This window comes from Chlamydotis macqueenii, chromosome 9 (assembly GCF_036417535.1).
Source record: "Chlamydotis macqueenii isolate bChlMac1 chromosome 9, bChlMac1.mat, whole genome shotgun sequence".
NCBI lineage: Eukaryota > Metazoa > Chordata > Aves > Otidiformes > Otididae > Chlamydotis > Chlamydotis macqueenii.
Genome location: NC_141564.1, coordinates 27,551,779 through 27,570,199, shown reverse-complemented (window position 1 = coordinate 27,570,199; position 18,421 = coordinate 27,551,779). Strand labels below are relative to the sequence as shown.

Below are 18,421 nucleotides of genomic sequence, written 5' to 3'. Positions count from 1 at the left end.
CCATATTGGATTTCCTGTGGCAGTCTTTCTCTTTACCACAAGTGCTTTCGGAAGTGCAGAGGGTAAAACCGATTTAGAAGTGTTACGAGTTAGCAGATTCACTTCTGCTGAGGAGCAAGGAGCAGTCTCTCTCATACCTTTCTGGTGATGAGTAGAGAACGGGCTTTGCAGGGTCCTTCCACAGCTCCTTAAGTGACTTGGCTGAAAAATGAGGAAGCCACCAAAGGCTGGGATGAGTGTTAGCTAGAAGTAGGTTGTAAAAATGAGATGTTAATGAGCTGAAAACTTGAGCTAGCTTTAAAAAATATGGTGATACAGAAGGTAACAGTAATTAGATTAAGACCACAATGCGAAGTTTTATTGCATAGCTACACCTCTGCATGAAGAAGGTCCTGTCGAGTGCTAGCATAGCTATGGTTGCGCTGCAAAGAACCCTGTACAACAGCACTTGAAACCATCCAGAAATTTCTGAAAAAAAAATGTTTTTGTAAGGTATATTACACCATTTGATGAGGTGGTTTAACTCCACGTGCAGATGAGAGTTTTGTCTCCATAGAGGAGACCTGCCTGGTACGGTTTTACCAGTATAGATAGCTCAGCAAAAGCTTTGTCTTTCTAAGCATTACCGAGGTAAGCTTTATTTAACCATCAAATTAAAACATAACAAACGTAAGATGTACCTTTTAAAATCAGATGCAAGCTTAGGGGTATTGCTATGTCAGATGATAAGGGTATGATATTGCTTCCACTTAAGTGGCCTTCAGAAACGCTTTAAGTCTGAGGAAGGACAGGATCTGATTTATAGACTGGCCAAAGCTCTAAAAAAGATGTCTGAAATGATGGAACTTAGCTCAGCTTTTGGTTTTTTAATGTAAATTCTTGATCTCACCATTGGACAACCAAAAATAAACCTTAATCCTAGAAATTAAAATATATTATATGTAAATTCTTACTTGGACAGGTAATCTCCAATTCATAATGGTGTCTTCGGTGAGAGTCCCGATATGAGTGAGATGTGCAGGATCAGACCTATATGACCCAGCTTTCTGCGTATTCAGGTTTATCAAACAGTCAGGCTCCTCAGTGTACTTAGATCCTGCAGTACTTTATTTTGCTTTAAATAAAGCAAACAGACCCCAAATAGGTAGCCCTCTGTTAACTTTTCAGTTATGAACTAAGGGTGTGGGCTGTGAAACTCAGTAAGCTTGTAGATAGCTTGACACAGCGGAGGGAAGGTGGAAGCATCTTCAACCCAAGCTCTTTTATTTATTTTGTTTTATGCAGGCTCAGTGATGACTCATTACATGCCTTTATTGACTGGTTGTTTTGATGGGTGAAAGGTTGTATAGAAGTTAATCTGAAAAGCGAAAACTAAAGCTCAGAAATGCAGTGAGGGAGTTGGAGAAGCATAAAGTTAGAGGGAGAGAAGGCAGAAAGATGTAAAGTGGAGCAGAGCAAGCGTGGGCTCTGAAAGCAGTCATTTTTTGAGGGATATTTGTGCAGTGTGGTTGAACAGGAGCAGCGAACGGTCTTATTACTGCGTGAAGTCTGCCCCTCTGATCTCTGTGCAAACTTCACTGGCCACGCTGAGAAATGTTCTCATGAAAAAGAACAGCATTCTCCCAGGTTTCACCTGTTTTTTTCTGTCATAGTTACTGGTATGTAACTTAACCTTTGTAATGTCCGATCTGCATTTTCGCACTGTGCTAGCATACGTTAAGCAAAAACTCGAAACGTTTCCTAATGTCGTATTGCACTGCGGGGGCATCGCAGTAGCACCAGGACTCTCCTGCTGAACGTGGCCACAGGGTCAGCAGCGTCTTCCCGGCAGCCCGCGCGTGTGTCACAGTTGGTGTCCAGTTTTTGGCCGCCCGTGCGTGGTCATGTTCTGGCTCTTGAACTCCCAGGCTTTTATGTTTTTCTAGCTCAGTTTTTTTAGGTGATTGCTTTTGCGCTGCTTTCTGCTCAGTCTGCCACGTGGTTTAGCCAGGGAACTCTGAAGTTTTGTTTGGTATATTATTTCCTTCATTAAGCTTTCTTTCAGTGACAGTATCTGTAAATACGTCTGTTTGGGTGATCTTTTCATCCTCTGATCACAAACAATTTTGCTGTTGATGCTTGTTATTTGTTAAAAGTCCAAAAGATTTTTGGATCACAGACACATAAATTTATCTGTCACATATAATTTCTACCCGAAACATTCACTGTCTGCAAAAGCATTTAATAATAATTCTGAAGTATAAAAAGCTGTATTTTCCCAGAGAAAGTATGCAGTTACAACCCTATAATGCTCTATAAAAATACAAATATATATTACTTTTGAATGAAGCAGAAACAGCTAAATGTTTTTCTCTTTTTTTTCCCAATTCTTTTAAAAATTTAGTACCAAATTTCTCTCTAGCCATGAAGTACTCAATTTTAGCTATGAGTAGCAGTCAACTTGCCTGCTGTCAGCTCACCAAAGAATAGCCAGTATATGTATATTTAATATTTATAATATTTTAGTGTGAATTTTTGACAGTCGAAGTCTACTTTTTTGCAGCACCCGGAGAATTATTTCTTCCATAGCTGTAGTGCTTTTCTCTCAATTGCATCTCGTCAAATAAATATCACATTTTTGCAAAACAAAATATAAGAAAATTATTCTGCTGGAATTTGTCTACATAATCACAAAAGAAAAGTTTTAAAAAACATTACTTACGTGCTTAGAAACGTGTACTCACTCTGGAAGTCTAATACTGCTGAACTGTAGAGCAGCCACGCTGGTGTGGATGAAAGGAAACATTAAGAATCTAAAACTGAGTGACCAGGGCAAAGCAGAATTGAGTAAAGGGGAAAACAGCTGAAAAATGATGTGGTTTCATTTAGAACATTTTCTCTTCTTTTTAAATACCTTACTGAGGGAAACTAGTAATACCATATCTCAACCAAACAGCTATTCGTTAGGGAAGCTAAACGTGCTGAGAACATACGGCGAAGAAACATTGCAGAGGACTGTGAGGCTGAGGCAGGTCTCCTTCAGCATCGCGGTAAGCTGGCATCCACAGAGACCTGGAGGATGGCTTCAGGAGGTCACGGTTTTGATTCTGTACCGGTCTGGTCGATGGGCTGTGCCCCTCAGCATCACTGGTTTAACACTGTCTACGTAGTAAGTGCCAGTGGAGGCAAGCGTCTGAATCTCAGGCTATATGATGTTCTGAAGTAGGTGTTGGGTTTTTATTACCACTCTTTACAGCAACTGGGAGTGGACTCGTGGTGGTGTTACTGTGGGGAGGAAGAATGCAGTCATCTGCTCTGTGACTCTCTGTGCTCTCCTGCCATCTTCCTGGGGTCCTCATCCAGCAGTGCAGCTTGCACCACGTCATCAGGTCACACTTTGGTGTCAGCAGTTGTGGACACTCTGCTTTTCGGTTGTACCTGGTTCTGACGATGTATTTCCCAGCGCATGCCTAGGTCGTGTGAAGATGTACCTAGGAAAGATGGATGTAATACAGCTTGTCCGTACTCTGGGTGAAGATAAACGCCAAATTGGCAAAGTGCTTTTTAAAGATTTTTAACTTGAGTGTATTACATTTATGTGGAAGAGTGACAGATTCCTCCTATTTCAGTTTTCTTTGAAACTCGAATGTAAAATACAGAATGAGAACTGCTTTTCTTAAGTGAAAATACGCAACTTCAGTATATTAAAAAAAAAGCCTAACATGCTTTGACTGAACAAGGAGAATAACTGTCCTTTGCTATATAAACCTTGTCGTTAGGTAGAATAGCGTGCGTAAGGCAGTTGTGACATACAGCTTGGTTTTGATTACAGAGCTAGAAAACAGGTGCAGTTTTAGCAGTTACCATTGCAAAAACATGCAGAAAAACAGAGGAAAGGAACGTTAGCACCAGCTAGACTTTTTTTTGTGTGCTTGTTTTAATAGGCACCCGTTTTCTTGTGTTGCCGTTACTGGATGTCTGTGGAGAAGACAATGGTAAAGCGCGGGCAGGTGGTCAAGCCGTGTGTTGAACAGTAAGAGCGTCAGCCTTTCAAAACCATCGCTAACCGTTTCTAGATGTGGGCTAGTTGAGTGAACTGGAATACGCACACTTTGACTGGAAGGAATTGGGACTCTTGTACTGAAACAGGACAGCTTGGAGGCTGCGTTTAGGCAAAGGTGTACTTGTTGCTCACGTCCTGCAGTTGACATGGACCTGGGGACGCTCACCAGCCAAATAATGACTGCAGCAGAGGAAATGGCACATCGCAATGCCGAATTATACACTTTTGCACTTGATCTATTTATAGCGCCTTTCTATCAGACACAGGTGTTTCTCTGTCTTGTTTGCATACTTTTCCAACTATTATTTTTTTTAAGAGCAGTTTGTGGTGAAATAGAAGCTTGCACTTCACTCTCCACGCATAAGGCATTGTAACTGCACTGGCTTTGGGGGTAGCTTCTGTTACTCAGTGTGAGAGGGTTAATCATCCCTGTCAAATGATTGTTAAAGACTAAGCAAAAAAGAGAACTTTATAAGAAAAAAAAAGGTTTGTTTTTAATTTAAATAACTACGTATTTTTCTTTCTCTTTGCTGTTTTATAAGCTATATGCTATAACAGGAGAAGAAATACCACAAAGGGAGCTAAGTTTACAACTGTAGTATAAGCATGATCAGCTTATAGCATGCAAAATAGTACTTTGAGTTTAGCAAAGATCAGCAGTTCTGCCATCTCTACTGCAGTTCCCTTCTCTCTCCTTCCTCCTCCCCTTCCCGTCCCTGACAGCCCTTCCCTGTGCCCTGTCCTTTCCGAGTAGCAGCCTGGTGTGTACAAACATCTTCTGAAGTAAGTTAAAAATATTGACCAATTGATTTCCAGGTAGTTGTAAGGTAGTTTTTCTGAAGGGTGTAAAAATAAATAAATAAATAAATGTCCTTGGTAGTTTTCAAAATATTATTAAAATATAGTTAAACTTAATCCACTCTTCAGGTATTTTCAGTATTAATCAGGAATAGCTTTTTTTTTGCCACAGTGCAACTACTATTAAATACCGCTACAGTACGTTCCTTTCCAGAACTAAAACAGCAATCTTGTTTACAACACTGCTTCAAGGATGGCAGCTGGTGTCATAAAGTATTTTCTGCTGGAAGAAGAGAGAGTGTAACTGGGAATAGATAAAAAAAAAATGGACTTTAAGTGCTTAAATCCAAAGTTTCAATCCTGAAATCGTCCTGAAACCTGCTTTGTTTCTGGCTAATCTGTAGGTGACCAGGCCCGCCGTGGGGACAGAGCCTGGTGTGAGGACCCTGGCTCTCGGATCTGCAGGCAGCTGCTGTGGGGAAAGCACCGCAGCTCTGACAGGCGAGGTGCAGGATGCCTGCCCCGCAGCATGGGCAGCCGGAGGCTGTTCTCCTCCAGCTTGGGTTCTGGGAGAGCGTGACCTGGAGGCTGCTCTTTGGGAATGGCTTGCAAGCACCAGCGCTGGGCTCACCCTGTAAAATGAAGTGGTGTCTGGTTCTGAGGGGAGTCTGGGTGCTGTCGCCCTTTCCACGCAACCCTTTGAGAGCACTTGGCAGAAAATGGGAAGCCCAGGATTCAAATCCCTTCTTTTCCTGAAAAGTTACAAATTTTCTACTTTTGAGAGTGTCCTAGCTCCCAGCAACTGGCTTTTGGGAGGAGTGTGCTGCCTTCCCTCCCTCCTCGCCTGCGCCTCGATTCCCTGGATCCAAAACCGAAGAGTAGTGCAAAACATTGCAGCAATGACCAAGGAGCGCTGCTGAGGAGAGAGGGGCTGGGTACACGTGTGGCTCCGCAGGCTGGGACTCCTCGCTGTTGCAGGCGTGTGTTTCGAGCGCTTTGTCCCTGTCCAGGTAGGGCCATTGTTCTCTGTTTAGTCCAAGGTACAGCAGCTTTACAATGAAGCCCTTGTACGCTGTAAGAGTAATTCCAACAGGCATCTCATCGTCTGTGTGTGACAGCTTTGAGATGCTAGGCGTGCTGCTGCTTGATAGTTTTGTGAGCATGTTTGCTATTTTTGGACTGCAAATCTTTCAGTAACTTCCAAGACCCTGGCACTAGATGGAGCTTTAATCTACTTGCACTTAGAAGTCTATTAAGTTTAACCACAAATTAAAAAACTGCTACGTTTACAGTGCATTTTTTTCCTTTTGTTAGCAGAGTGGTGTAAATTCTAATTTAAATTTAGTTTCAATGAAAATTAAAATATTGTGGCAGAATCTCTTTGATCTAGTAGGTGCCTTGTAAATTGCTGTTACTAGCATCCTTCTGCCAGGCTCATCGGAGAAGTTGCTGTAAGTTAGATATGGTGAAATGTGCTGCATATGGAAGCTAAAAACTAGGCTGTGCTGAGTAAAGGTAATGTCATTGTCTGAACAAAGTTTCTGTTTATATTTCAGGATGGGTGGAGGTGACCAAGCCTTCTGTTTGCTCTGCTCATTCAACAATGCATTTGCGTTTCCCCTTCGTGCTACCAAAGCTAATAATTCAGAATCATCTATTATCAGTCCCCTCAATTTTCTCCATGTATTGCCCTTGAAAATACTGAACAAATAGAAACAAATTAAAAACCGCCTTGAAACTGTAGTGTTTAATACTTTTCATTTAGCAAGCATCATGTCTCACAGGCTGCAGAGCACGTGTCGGAAATTTAAGACCATCTCTGTCTTCCACAGAAATAACTTGGAGGTAGATTTAGTTCTGTTCTTGGGTGCCTGTGTTCTTATCGGCAAAAGACCGATCTGGTCAAAACCATTGTCCAGACTCCGAAGTAGAAAACCGTGTAATCAGTTCCTATTCACTGCCTCTCTGCTATTTTATTAAATGGTTTAATGTAGTGAACCAGGAGATACGTAGTTGTGAAAAAGTCACAAGGCATGCTGTGCTCCAAACACTGGAAGAGGAAGATTGCATATTGCATCTCACTCCCATCGTCATCTCAAGGTCTAATCCTTCCGTGTCTTTCACCTTTTATCAGCAGGACTGAGAGACACCACACGTACCACAGGATGAAGAACCTTCCTGGAAAACTTTACATCAATGCAGTATTGCCAATATGAGCAAAAGCTCCTATTTCTGGAAGATTTCTACTATACTCCAGAACTGGTAAGAAGCCATATTATATACTGAAGAGTACGTGCAGTACTGTAGATGCCAGGATTTGCATTTGGCAATCTGATTACAGTGTTGGCCATACTGAGTCTGGAGCGGTCTGCGTTAGCATACTTGGGGAGGGAAGCTCTGCCTTCCTGCTAAGTATTAATGATTATTATTGGATGCATCAGACGCACGTTGGATGCAACGCACTCTACAAATACTGCTTCAAAAGAAGTTGTGTGGAGCTCTTCTCTTTGTTGTGTTGGCAGTTTGGGAGGACAACGGCACTGGGAATGAAGAGCGGAGAGGGCAAACAGAGATGTGTTCTTTAGCCACCCAGGGCCTGAATCTGATCGTGTCCTGCTCCTTATGATGGTATCACTCCTGATCTCCAGATGATTCCTGATTCAACAGAATTAGGTCTGTTGTAACTGTGGCAACCCAAACCATAGAAAGCAGCTTATGACCTAAAGCTGAGGTTGCTTCTGAGTATTAATGGAGTGGTTTTTTTCCTCCTAGCTAAGCTATGTTAATTGGCCAAGAAAAGAAAGCAAAACAACTGTTCTTTGATTATGACAGTGCTTTGATGTTTGTATTTTACCCTGACTTAATCTCAGTCATAGGAAAAAACCAGAAGTTGGGAACTGAAATGATGACACTGAAAACAAATTTTGAGATTAAAGCACTGAGTATTTTTTGTTGCTTCACTACAAAATCTGACCTTGAATTTCAGCCTTCTTACAGACCTATCTTTTCAGACTTTGCTTTGACCAGGAGGAGTGTACGAATAGGACGAGCGGGGCGCACAGGAGCCCTCAGCAAGACACGCAGTTGTTTGCAGTGTGCAGTTAGACACAGCCTGCAAGGAATGTACAAGAAGTTGTCGTTGTGTTCTCTTCTCACCTGCTTCTTGATACTTAAAGAAAGCTTTGTTTGCTTCTTTAAATAATTTTGTTATTTATCTCAGGAATGCCTGTCACACTCAGTCTGTGACATTCCAGGAAGGCTTTTTGAAATCTCATGCACAAACTTTCCAGGTTTATTCTACCATTTACCATTGCACCAGTAATCCAGTCACCCTGCAGCCTTCCGGTGAAGCAGGACTTCAGTTTCTATCATTAAAAAGCCCTCACTTGTTAATGTAAAAAAGAAACGTGTTCAACCATTTTGGTTCATCCTTTATTTCTCTTCAGTGAGGAAATGAGGGCGTGAGCCAGAATCTTTTGTCTCTATCACAGCTGAATATGAATAGGTAAGCAGGAAAGAATTTTGTCACATTTCTCTTCTCTGGAAGAGACAAACCCACGTCTTGAATATGAGATCCTTAGGCACAAAATAGACACCGGGCTGCTCTGCACTGTTAAGACTGGTGTGCTTCCCAGTGTATTTAGAAGATCTTTTTCTAGGTCTCTGGGGACCGTAACTTCAGAAACGCAGGCATTTGTGAGTTTAGGCAGCTGGGAGCAGGAATGTTAGAGCTCTGCGTCCCTGAGGTGGCTGGACCCTCCTGAAGGCTGTTGTGAGAAAGAGGACATGTGCTAGAGCAGGAATTGGACTCAAAAGTGGCCTGGTCCTCCAACCTCCGGTTGCTCTTCTCTCTGTGGCAGCCAGTTTGTCTCTGTGTCTTCCCAGGTCATACACAGCTTGTGCTTGAGCTGGTGTCCAGAATAGCTGGCGTGAGACCATCTGCCAGGAGTGTGGGAAGCCCTGTGCTGTGGATAACTCCCAGCCTGACCTTTTGTACTCAGCCAGTTCCCAACAGCTGGGGAAGGTCACATCGTCAACGCTTTCTCTGGTCAGTGGAGGAATGTGGCTGCTTTTGACAGTTTACGGGCCAAACTAGGTGTTTGGCTAGCACAGTGAATGGCAGGATTGTGGTAGTCATCTCTTGCAGCTGCGGGGGGTCCCCTTTGGGTTTTCTTGCGCTGGGTTGTTTGGTGGACGGGAGTTGGTGCGCTCTGTCTCTGCTGGCCTCCCACGGCTTTCCTGGTGCCTCTTGCTGCGACGTGACATGGCTGCTGCTGCCGCTCCCACGTGAATGCAACACCAGACTCGGGGCAGAGGCACGGGAGGGCAGCAGCTCTATTATTCTTTAAAGCCATTTGCAAAGATAAAGGGCTAAATACTGGTTTACTCAGACAGGATTTTTTTTGTGGTGGTGTCAAAACAAATCCATTTAAATAACTACAACATTTTCCCCATATTTCTTTTGCCTAGCATTTTTCACAGACCACACGGCAGTGCTAACTGCCTGCTGTTGCAGTACATTCCAAATGCAGCGGGGCCTCTGAGTCTTACGTAGGAATGCTGATGCCGAGTAGCTGTTGTGTTTCTGCCTAGAAGAGCTCCATGTTGCTGTGATTAGCTTGACTGTAGAACACTGGGGTTTGGTTCTTGTTGCAAGTAAAAAGTAGCGGTTCATAGAGTATCGTTATTTTGCTTTGCTACCAAAGTGTTACTTCCCCAGATGGAACATCAGGCTACGTTGGGCAAGCGTATGTTGGGATGCAGAGATACTGCAGTCCCAGCACCTAGCACTGTACAGGCCCGTGTTACTGAGAAGATCCTTTGTCCTTCAGTGTGTTAATGAGGAATTCCTTTCCACTTTCAGCTCTGATAATGGCAACGGTAATGCTTGCTCTAGCAGCTGGTCTAGCTAAGGGAGCAGTTGTTTTGTGTGCTTCTTGGAGGCTAATGAACTGCTACTGCTAAACCTTTACAGCTCTGTTGTGTTAATGCCCAAAAAGAGAGAGTATTTGATTTTCTTAAAAAAACCAAACAAACCGACCACAAACCTTGCTTTTTGTGGTCAGTCCCTCACAAATGCCCTGGACTCTGTTCAGTTCTTTCTATTGAATAATTCCAGCATAAGGCCCTTGTAAAGTTTGCTGCAAAATGGATTCAGTCCAACCCTTTTGTTAGTAAAGGACAAGTTATAGACGGTAGATCTTTCTTTTTTGTTTAATATGTATAAGCTGAACATTCAGTTAATTAATCAAGGCATCTTGTTATTTGGAGCCCCTGCTTGTAGAAGTGAAACTGCTTCTTTTGAGAAAGCGCAAGCAGTTCTTTGTGCCAGCTTTGTTCCCCTGGTACGGCCCAGCCGAGCACTGCGTGTTCCTCTCTCCCCGAGGGAAGACCCTCGCTGTGTCTCATTCTCTTGGTGCTCCAGCACAGTGGGGGAAAAGCTGACACTAGGCGAACCGCGCCTTGGAGCACGAGAGGAGACTGGGCCCCGGAGGCTGCCGGGGCAAGGGAGCTGAGCTGACTTCTCTGCTTTCCCATCTGGCTTTCCACACTGGAGCGGAGCAGGGATGCGGAGGTGGTGCTCGCTGTCGAGGGACACTATATGCTGGATTTTTCTGAAGCGGGTCACTGGTGTTTTCAGATAAGTGCTGTAAGGTGGTGGTGATTCAGATCTGTTTTTCAGCCTGGCTGCCAGCTGATGGGCAGCCTTTCAGCTTCCACTAGAGCCTGGCTGTTCCCAAAAGGGCTGGCGTATAGCTTTCCAGTCCCCCCTCTCCCAGCCCAGGGGAACAGCAGTCACAGCATGCGCCTTCATGGAACGGTCATCGGTGTCGGGGATTGCTGTGCCCTTCTGGGTGGGGACGTGCTGGGGAAGACTGAGCCTGGTCAGCAGGTAGAGAGGACCGAGCACAGGGATATCGTGGGCAGGCTACGAGGGCTTCTGCTGTTCTCTTAGTCCTGCTCCTGCTCCCCTGCTACAAGCCGGGAACTTTCATGCTGTAAGAGCACTGTAACAGCTGCTCAGCCTCCCTCGTCCCCTGGCGCTGGGCGTAGGGAGCGGGGCAGAAGGGTTTTTCTTGCCTGCAGCCCACGGACGCCAGCCGCCCCGCTGCTGTCTGGTCTGTGCTGCCCCAGGCTGGCGCCCAGGCGCTGCCGTGGCCCACGGACACGCTGGTGGCCGGCCTGCATGGCTCACGTGCTGTGGGCACACGAGGTGGGAACTGCTTTTCCTCACGTGCCACGTTAGCATACAAAGCAGAGGCTTAATGTTAATGTTAATCCGCTGGAGAGCTGCGTAGGAGCCAATTGTGGGGACCGTGGCACAGCAATTAGACCCGGGTGATTAGCAAGGGAGAATTGCGGCTCTGCTCTGGCGCCGAGGGAGCGTGTGCTCTCTTGTGAAACGAGCAGCGCTGGGCCTGGGCGTGAGACTTGGCTTTGGGCAGAGGCATGAGCCAGAGGACAGGCTCTCGAGGTGGCTGTTTCCGTTCCTGGCCCGAGCAGAGCACGGGTTAGTAACCAGAGCAGGAGCCCAGAGTCCCTCTGCGGAGTCGCCGCACGGCACTGTGGAGTGGGACAGGACCCTGCGTGTTTCTGTGTCCCGCTGCTGGCGCCACCGTCCTTTCCTTTCTCTTGGAGAGGCTCAGTCGTGCTCCTGCCTGATAAATGCGCAGGACAGAGCCACAGCGTCTGTGGCGACGGCGAGGTGTTGCTGGCGGTTGTGCCCTCTGAGTACAGCAGCTCTTTCACACCAGAAAGAAGGAAACATCCAATCGCAGAGACGGTTGCCTCTCTGTAAATAGCAAACCGAGTGACCTAATTCGGTGCAGCCGCAGCTCTTTGGAGGCGTCCCTCAGCAGGCTCCTGGCGGCCGGATGGAGCTGACTCATCACTTCCAGCGTGGCAGATTGGAGCTTTCAGGCCCTAAGGATTTCACTGTTTCTTTATTAATTTTAAATTGATTAAAACGAATTTTTAAAATACCAGGAGAGACTTGCCTAAAGAAATGGTTATAAAAAACCAAGGAAATAGTCGGTCTGTGGGAGTTAACTCTGTGCTTAACAACCTCTGGTTCATACAGCTGCCAGCACCCCTCACAGCCTGGAGGAGTCTTATGTCAGCTTTCTCTCCTGGTGGATTAGCAAAGACAGGATTAATCTGTCCTTATAAAAAAGTGAGAATTATAAGCTGTCCTTGCTCATACCCAGTGCAGACCCAGCGGTGTCCTCACCCATGGCAGGATGGTATTACAGGCTTCTGCTCTCAACTACAAGGCTTTGTCCAGAGGTCAGCATCTCCTCGGGAAGTGCATCCCTGCAGGAGCATCCCGTTCCCTCCCAGCATCGCCCCGTGCCTGGCGGAGCTCCTCACATGGTCCAGAGCCTCCCGGGGGTCTCGTACCAGAACAGGCTGCTGACTGCTCTGCTGAACCTCTGCGTACGAGTGCCGTAGTGAGTGTAGACAGTATCGGATGGGCGCAGGACCCTTTCTGCCACATCGGAGGGCAGGTACAAACGAGCCTTTTCCCTGGGCCATTCTCACTTGCTGTTCATGCCCCCACTCTGCCAGGTGGAAGCTGCCTTACACTGAGGCAAGAGGATTCCTGTCCCTTGTGATTTCCATCTGCTCCGATGTAACTGCGCAAGTCAAGGTTCTGCAGATATTTGAAGTTTTTCCCTCTGCCTCTCCCCTCTCGCAGAGGTGGGAAGGGGGGTGCGGTGTGCCATCCAGCCAGCCTGAGTGGACCTGCCTGAGCCAGCACCACTAAGGAGACTTCTTTGCTTGGTGGACTCCAGAGATGCAGGAACCCCCTTCCTGGAGGCTATGGAAATGGACAGAGCCCTCTCCACATGGGGAATTCTCCCTGAAGGTCCATCCTGGGGACTCCGTCCCTCAACATCCCAGCTGCTGCTTTGGAGGGGGAAGATCGGCGGTGACACTCGCCTCCATGGCGCCACACTGCAAGGAAGCATGCAGGGTCTGGCCTTAACTTGTCGGTGGGCATTGTTCTCTGTCCCAGTGAAGGTCAGGGCTAGCTCAGACAGCATTAACAGTAGATTAATTGGGAAAACTTTTTGTCCTGTGAATAAATACCAACAATGGAAAAAAAAAAAAAAAAGAAAAAAAAAAAGAAAGGCAGATGGAAAGCTCTGTGGTACTCCAGAGAAGACAGAGCAGGAAGCTGAGAGGAGTGAAGGAGCAGAAAATGGAATTCATCTGGAGATAATGAAGCAGCAGGTTTTGTCAGACCCTGTTATGTCTATCTAAAAAGAGACCTGCTATTTCAGCAAAACTAAAGAATAAAAATTAAAAAAATGGAAAACTTCTGGTAAAACAATTTGACACTTGCTACTGATTGAAGTAATGGAGCAAGCAGAGTTCTAAGAAGTTGTATAAAAGTATCTTTGGTCTGCTTTAAAAATCCCTCTAAAAGGTACAGTGATATTACTCATATGCTGTTCACCTATCTGTCTCTTCTCATCTCTAGGTCTCAGAACCTGAACCGCTCTAAGTTCACATGCCAAAGCAGAACCTGTTTTTCCCAACTGTGCCCTGCACGCAGCTCTCGGTCTTGCCTGCAGTGCGAAGAAGCAGATATTGCTGTGGAAGAGCCTGGCTGGTGAGAGACACGTAGTTCCTGTTCACCTGCTTAAGCATCAAGTGGTGTCAACTGGGATAACTGGAGAAGCCCATCTCTTTCCCTCATCTTCTGACATCAGGTAGGATGGGTTCTTTCTTAGATCTTGATGTCCCATAGTCAGCAGCAGAGCTTTGTCCTGGGTGGGTCACCACTTCTGTGATGCGCTCCTTTTGGCTTCACCTCGGAGACCTGTGAAAGATGACGAAGGACCAGTTTATTTTGGATGGCTTGCAGATTGATGTTTTATCTGCCACTGGCTTATGTGTAGATTTTAACATGTTTTAACTTTTTTGGTGACCAAAGTGCTTTCCAAATTAGTAAATGATACTAGTGAATTCCTTCCTGTGCTTAAACAGATGCAGATTTAGTGTTTTACTCAAATTACGAAATGATCGAGTAGGGTAAGAACAACTCTGGTAACAGAATGTTACTGCCTCATTCATTTTGTCAATTGCAGTTTTAGTTATGGATAACACACCATAAGGTACTAGTTAATTTACAGGAGCATACTTCTGTACAGTCATGAAATTAGTGACATGAGACTGACTGCAGCACTTGCTGTTTACTCTTTACTGAGTAATATATACATTAATTATGTGCATATTAGAATGGCTTTACAATACATACAGACTCAGCTGGAGGGTTAAGGTATTTCAGACTTGCGTATTCTTCCTGCAGTTAAAAATAGTGTCATCTAAGACCTGACCCTAAAGCGGTGCATGAACGCAGTGTGACTATTTGTGGAAGGAAGGTTCTGGCAATGTGAAGTTCTTTCAGTGTCTGTAGAGCCAGGCCATAGCCAGCAGACACTGAAGAGCACATTTCAGTGTTTTAAGGGCAGTATTCTTGTGTAAGGTTATCTCATTCCTGTCTCCTTCCAGTTAAAAGATCCTAGCAAGACTGTCTTCTCTGTCCCGTGTGAGCTGCTGCAAAGTCTGTTCAAGCTCTGCTGCTGTTAGCGATGAACACGGGTGTAAAGGCTGGAGAAATGCTGGCACTGTGGGCCTGAAACATGACTTTGACAAAACAAAATGCTGTCAGATTCACAAGGCAAACAGATTTGAAAACAGAGAAAATATTGTTTTATGTTTTAAAAGTTTTATCACTCAGCTGTGCTATTTGTAGTAGTAGCAGACATAACATTTGCAGAAAGACGTGACAGATCTATTCAGCTGGCAGTACTGAGTTTCTCTGTGCTGATCCAACATAGACTCACAGAGTCCTAGAATGGTTTGAGTTGGAAGGGACCTTTCCAGCCCACCCAGTCCAACCCCCCTGCAAGGAACAGGGACATCTCCAACCAGATCAGGGTGCTCAGAGCCCCGGCCAACCTGGCCTGGAATGTTTCCAGGGATGGGGCATCCACCGCCTCTCTGGGCAACCTGGGCCAGCGTTCCACCACCCTCATTGGAAAACATTTTTTCCTTATACAAAGTCTGAATCTGCTTCCTTTTATTTTAAAACCATTATCCTCGTCCTATCACACCAGGCCCTGCTGAACAGTCTCTCCCCACCTTTCCTGCAGCCCCCTTTGGGCACTGGGAGCCGCTCTCAGGTCTCCCCGGAGCCTCCTCTTCTCCAGGCTGAACAGCCCCAGCTCTCTCAGCCTGGCCTCACAGGAGAGGTGCTCCAGCCCTCTGATCGTCTTCGTGGCCTCCTCTGGACTCACTCCAACAGGTCCATGTCCTTCTGATGTTGGGGGCTCCAGAGCTGGATGCAGCGCTGCAGGTGAGGTCTCAGCAGAGCAGAGTAGAAGGGGAGAATCCCCTCCCTCGACCTGCCAGCCACGCTGCTGGGGATGCAGCCCAGGATGTGGTTGGCTTTCTGTGCCACAAGAGCACATTGCCGGCTCACGTTGAGCTTCTCATCCACCAGCACTCCCAAGTGCTTCTCCTACAGCACTCTTGTCAACAATTCCTATCCTGTGGTGAAAGTTGTGTGTAGTTACCTAACAAGACAACTAGCTGTCTTCATTATGCGTTTCAGTTTTTTTCAGGCTAGAGATAAGACATGCCCAGCTATGCCAGGAATTAAAACAACCCAACATGTCCATTCTTGTTTGTGAAAATATTGCCCCGTATTCTGAGAGCAAAGCAATTATGTTCTCTGTATTGTCACAGGTTCTGCTATTTAGTGGTAATAGCTGTCAAGCATCAAAAAACCCACAACAAAACAAACGAAAAACAACGGAGGATATTCTTCCCAGCAAGTGCCCTACCTTGCTGCCTTTTTTGCTTCTTTTACCTCCAGGCTAGTGGTACTTCTTCTGAAACAAGACTGATTCACCCCCTCCAGCTATACCAGCAGCTTGCCTCCTAGAGTTTGGTTTTCCTGTTTTCCCTCTTACAGTGGTTTGCTATGAAATGTGCATAATCTGTGCTTTCTTACAGCTCCTGCACAGTCTTGTGAGAGCAAGGGCTGGCTGGATGAGCAGAACCTGAGGGGCTTTGCCCCTCAAAATTCAGCATATGTGAACAGGTCACATCAAGTAACTGAGCTGCATTTCCTTTCTCCCTGAGACTTTTCTGGAGGAACTGCCATTGCCTTGCTGGGAGGCTGCAGCGGTGAGATGCAGACCCGTGGGTGCCTGGCCGGGTGAGCACTCCTGCGCTCCTCGCAGTGGAGGTGCATGGAAGGGCTGGGTGCAGGAGATGGGAGGGTCAGAAGCTCCTACCGCGACTCCTGGGAGACTGCCAGCCCTTTTGTTGAGTCACACAGTTCCGGCTGAGCTCTGCACGACCAAGGGGAGGGTCACACCCTGACGCTACCGCACAGTAGGTGAACCGCCAAGAACACGGTCTCCTTCAGCCTTCTGAGGGATGAGGGGTCAGGGTGTAAAGCTTTGCCACGAAATCACACCTGGCATTTACACAAGCATCCCTTTGGGAGAGGCCGTGCCGCACACGCTGCAGGTCCTTCCCGACCTCTAGACTCCCCCTTTGACAGGTCGATACAGCTGACGAGTTTTCTAGGAAGAGTGTGACTGAGTAAACCTGCTGGGGTGGGTGGTGGCTCTCTGAATAAACCCCACAGGGGAAGAGCACTTGGTGGAGACGGGCAAGGGTGACGTGGTGCTCAGAAAATAATGCAAAGAAGCTGGCTTTATCTCGTTGTGAAGGGGACTGGAGGGTGACCTTTGTTTTTCCAGGAGCAATGCTTTCAGCTAAGCATTTTACAAGAAGTTCTGCCCCCTTCTCTTGTGTTACGCAAGGCTCAGACATTTTAAGTGATACTGAACTGCACATCAGTAGCAGCATCAAATCCAAGTGTCCCCTTCCACAAGTGCTCCAGGCCACGGCATGACACCCGGTGTCACGTACTGCCTCCCCTTATCTCTGAGAGCCTGGCGCCCATTTCAGACATGACCCTTCCCCAGGAAAACTGTAGAAAAGACACAATACGCTTTTGCATAAGTCCCCACAGAATTCATGTCCAGGGTAAAATTTGGCCCATGGTATTTGATGACACCAACTTGTAAATAATTTTGCTTCCAAAAAGGTTTGGGGAAATAAAAAATTCCCCAGCTCCAGGCAGGGCGAGGCTAGATTCCTCCATTGTCATAACATGCCATACGGTGTGAGATGTGATGGTGATGAACTGCCGCCAGCGTTGAAGCAGAGTGTGTTCAGACTGGAATGCAGTTCACAAGCGGCTGGTGCAAATTATTTTTATAGTGGAACCTTTATTTCGCACACATCCATCCAGATTTAAGATTCTGTATTGTCCAATCAGCAACAGATTCTTTGTGATTTAGTCTTGCCAGTTTTTTTAAATTGGTAGCATCAAAATGCTGGTGGCCTGTATTCCCTTGTCCTTGCTTATGCACCACGACTATTCAGTACTGGGTGAGTAAAAATGGCCCGTCCCTAAAAAGCTGGTCACCTGGGCTCTGCCTGCCGTCCTGACCTCCAGAGCACAGCGCCAGCGCCGCTCACCAGCAGCTCAGTGACCCTCTGGGCTTGTACTGGAGACGCAGGGAGACAGCCAGCCCTGATCGTATGGATGGAGTAGTAATTTATTACAGTATCACCCTCTCTGTCCTCCTCGTGGCGACAGTTATTTCTGCAAACCATTCAACACAAACTTAGGCAGGACTTTGTTAATCCGTGTTGGGGGACACAGAGTCCTTTGATGGCAGTTGGTTTCTCACATTTCTTTAAAGAATATGTGCGTGTGTGTATATTGCAGAAAGGCAGAAAATAATTGAAAGAATTACTCTTCTTTTTTTGCTTCTTATTTGCTCATTAGGGATTCATTAGAAGGAAACCTAGGCAATGAGGAAAGTCAAGAAATCTCACCAGGAGCAACACCCACATGCAAGTACCAAATGCCTGCATGCACCTGCATTGAATTGATGCAAAGAAGCTGAATTTTAAATGCACTACAGAACAAAACAGGGCCAGCTGGAGGATTTCCTGAAAAGAAAGGAAAAGCCTAGGGAGGCAGCAGGCAGAAACACTGAGCTGTGACGCATTCCTCCTGGTGTGAGTATTGGATCTGGAAGGAGGGGAATGGGAATGGGAATGTCTTGGTTTGGTCATTTGGCCTGGTGAACTCTTCCAGTTAAGGCTTTTTTCATCTAGCATTCAAAATGTGGGAGGGTTTTTTATTTTTATATGTATTTTTTAAGTGTGTATATATGGGATGAGGTAGAGTAAGTACTCGTTACAAAAGGCTCCAGAAACACTGTGCTGCTGTCTCTGAGCACAAAGAGAAGCAACAGACAATACAGAAAAGCTTGTCAGGGTTACTCTGAGCTGTGTGACTTACAGCTGTGTAAGCTGTGTCGGGATTTGATGTGAGAAAGGCTTTTGTTGGTGAGCAATGGTGCCATACGTTTTGGGTTGTCACCCTCTCCAGAGAGCGGGCAGGCGAGCGCTCACCTGCCTGCAGCATCTCCTCACTGTGCTGGGGGAGCGGGTGCTGGGGCTGCGGCTGCT

The 18,421-nt window shown here is 46.2% G+C and overlaps 1 long non-coding RNA gene across 8 annotated transcripts in view; it reads left to right on the top strand.

Annotated features, from left to right (window-relative positions):
• Positions 1-13,310: 13,310 nt before the first annotated feature.
• LOC147599754 (uncharacterized) overlaps positions 13,311-18,421 on the top strand; it is a 61,288-nt gene continuing 56,177 nt past the window's right edge. For 4 of the 8 annotated variants that reach the window (XR_015259369.1, XR_015259366.1, XR_015259367.1 and 1 more), the window contains exons 1-3: positions 13,311-13,560; positions 15,872-16,076; positions 17,730-17,965. This is a non-coding gene — a long non-coding RNA (uncharacterized LOC147599754). The remainder of the gene's footprint in view (positions 13,561-15,871; positions 16,077-17,729; positions 17,966-18,421) is intronic. The other 4 variants (XR_015259370.1, XR_015259368.1, XR_015259364.1 and 1 more) reach the window with 1 other exon arrangement.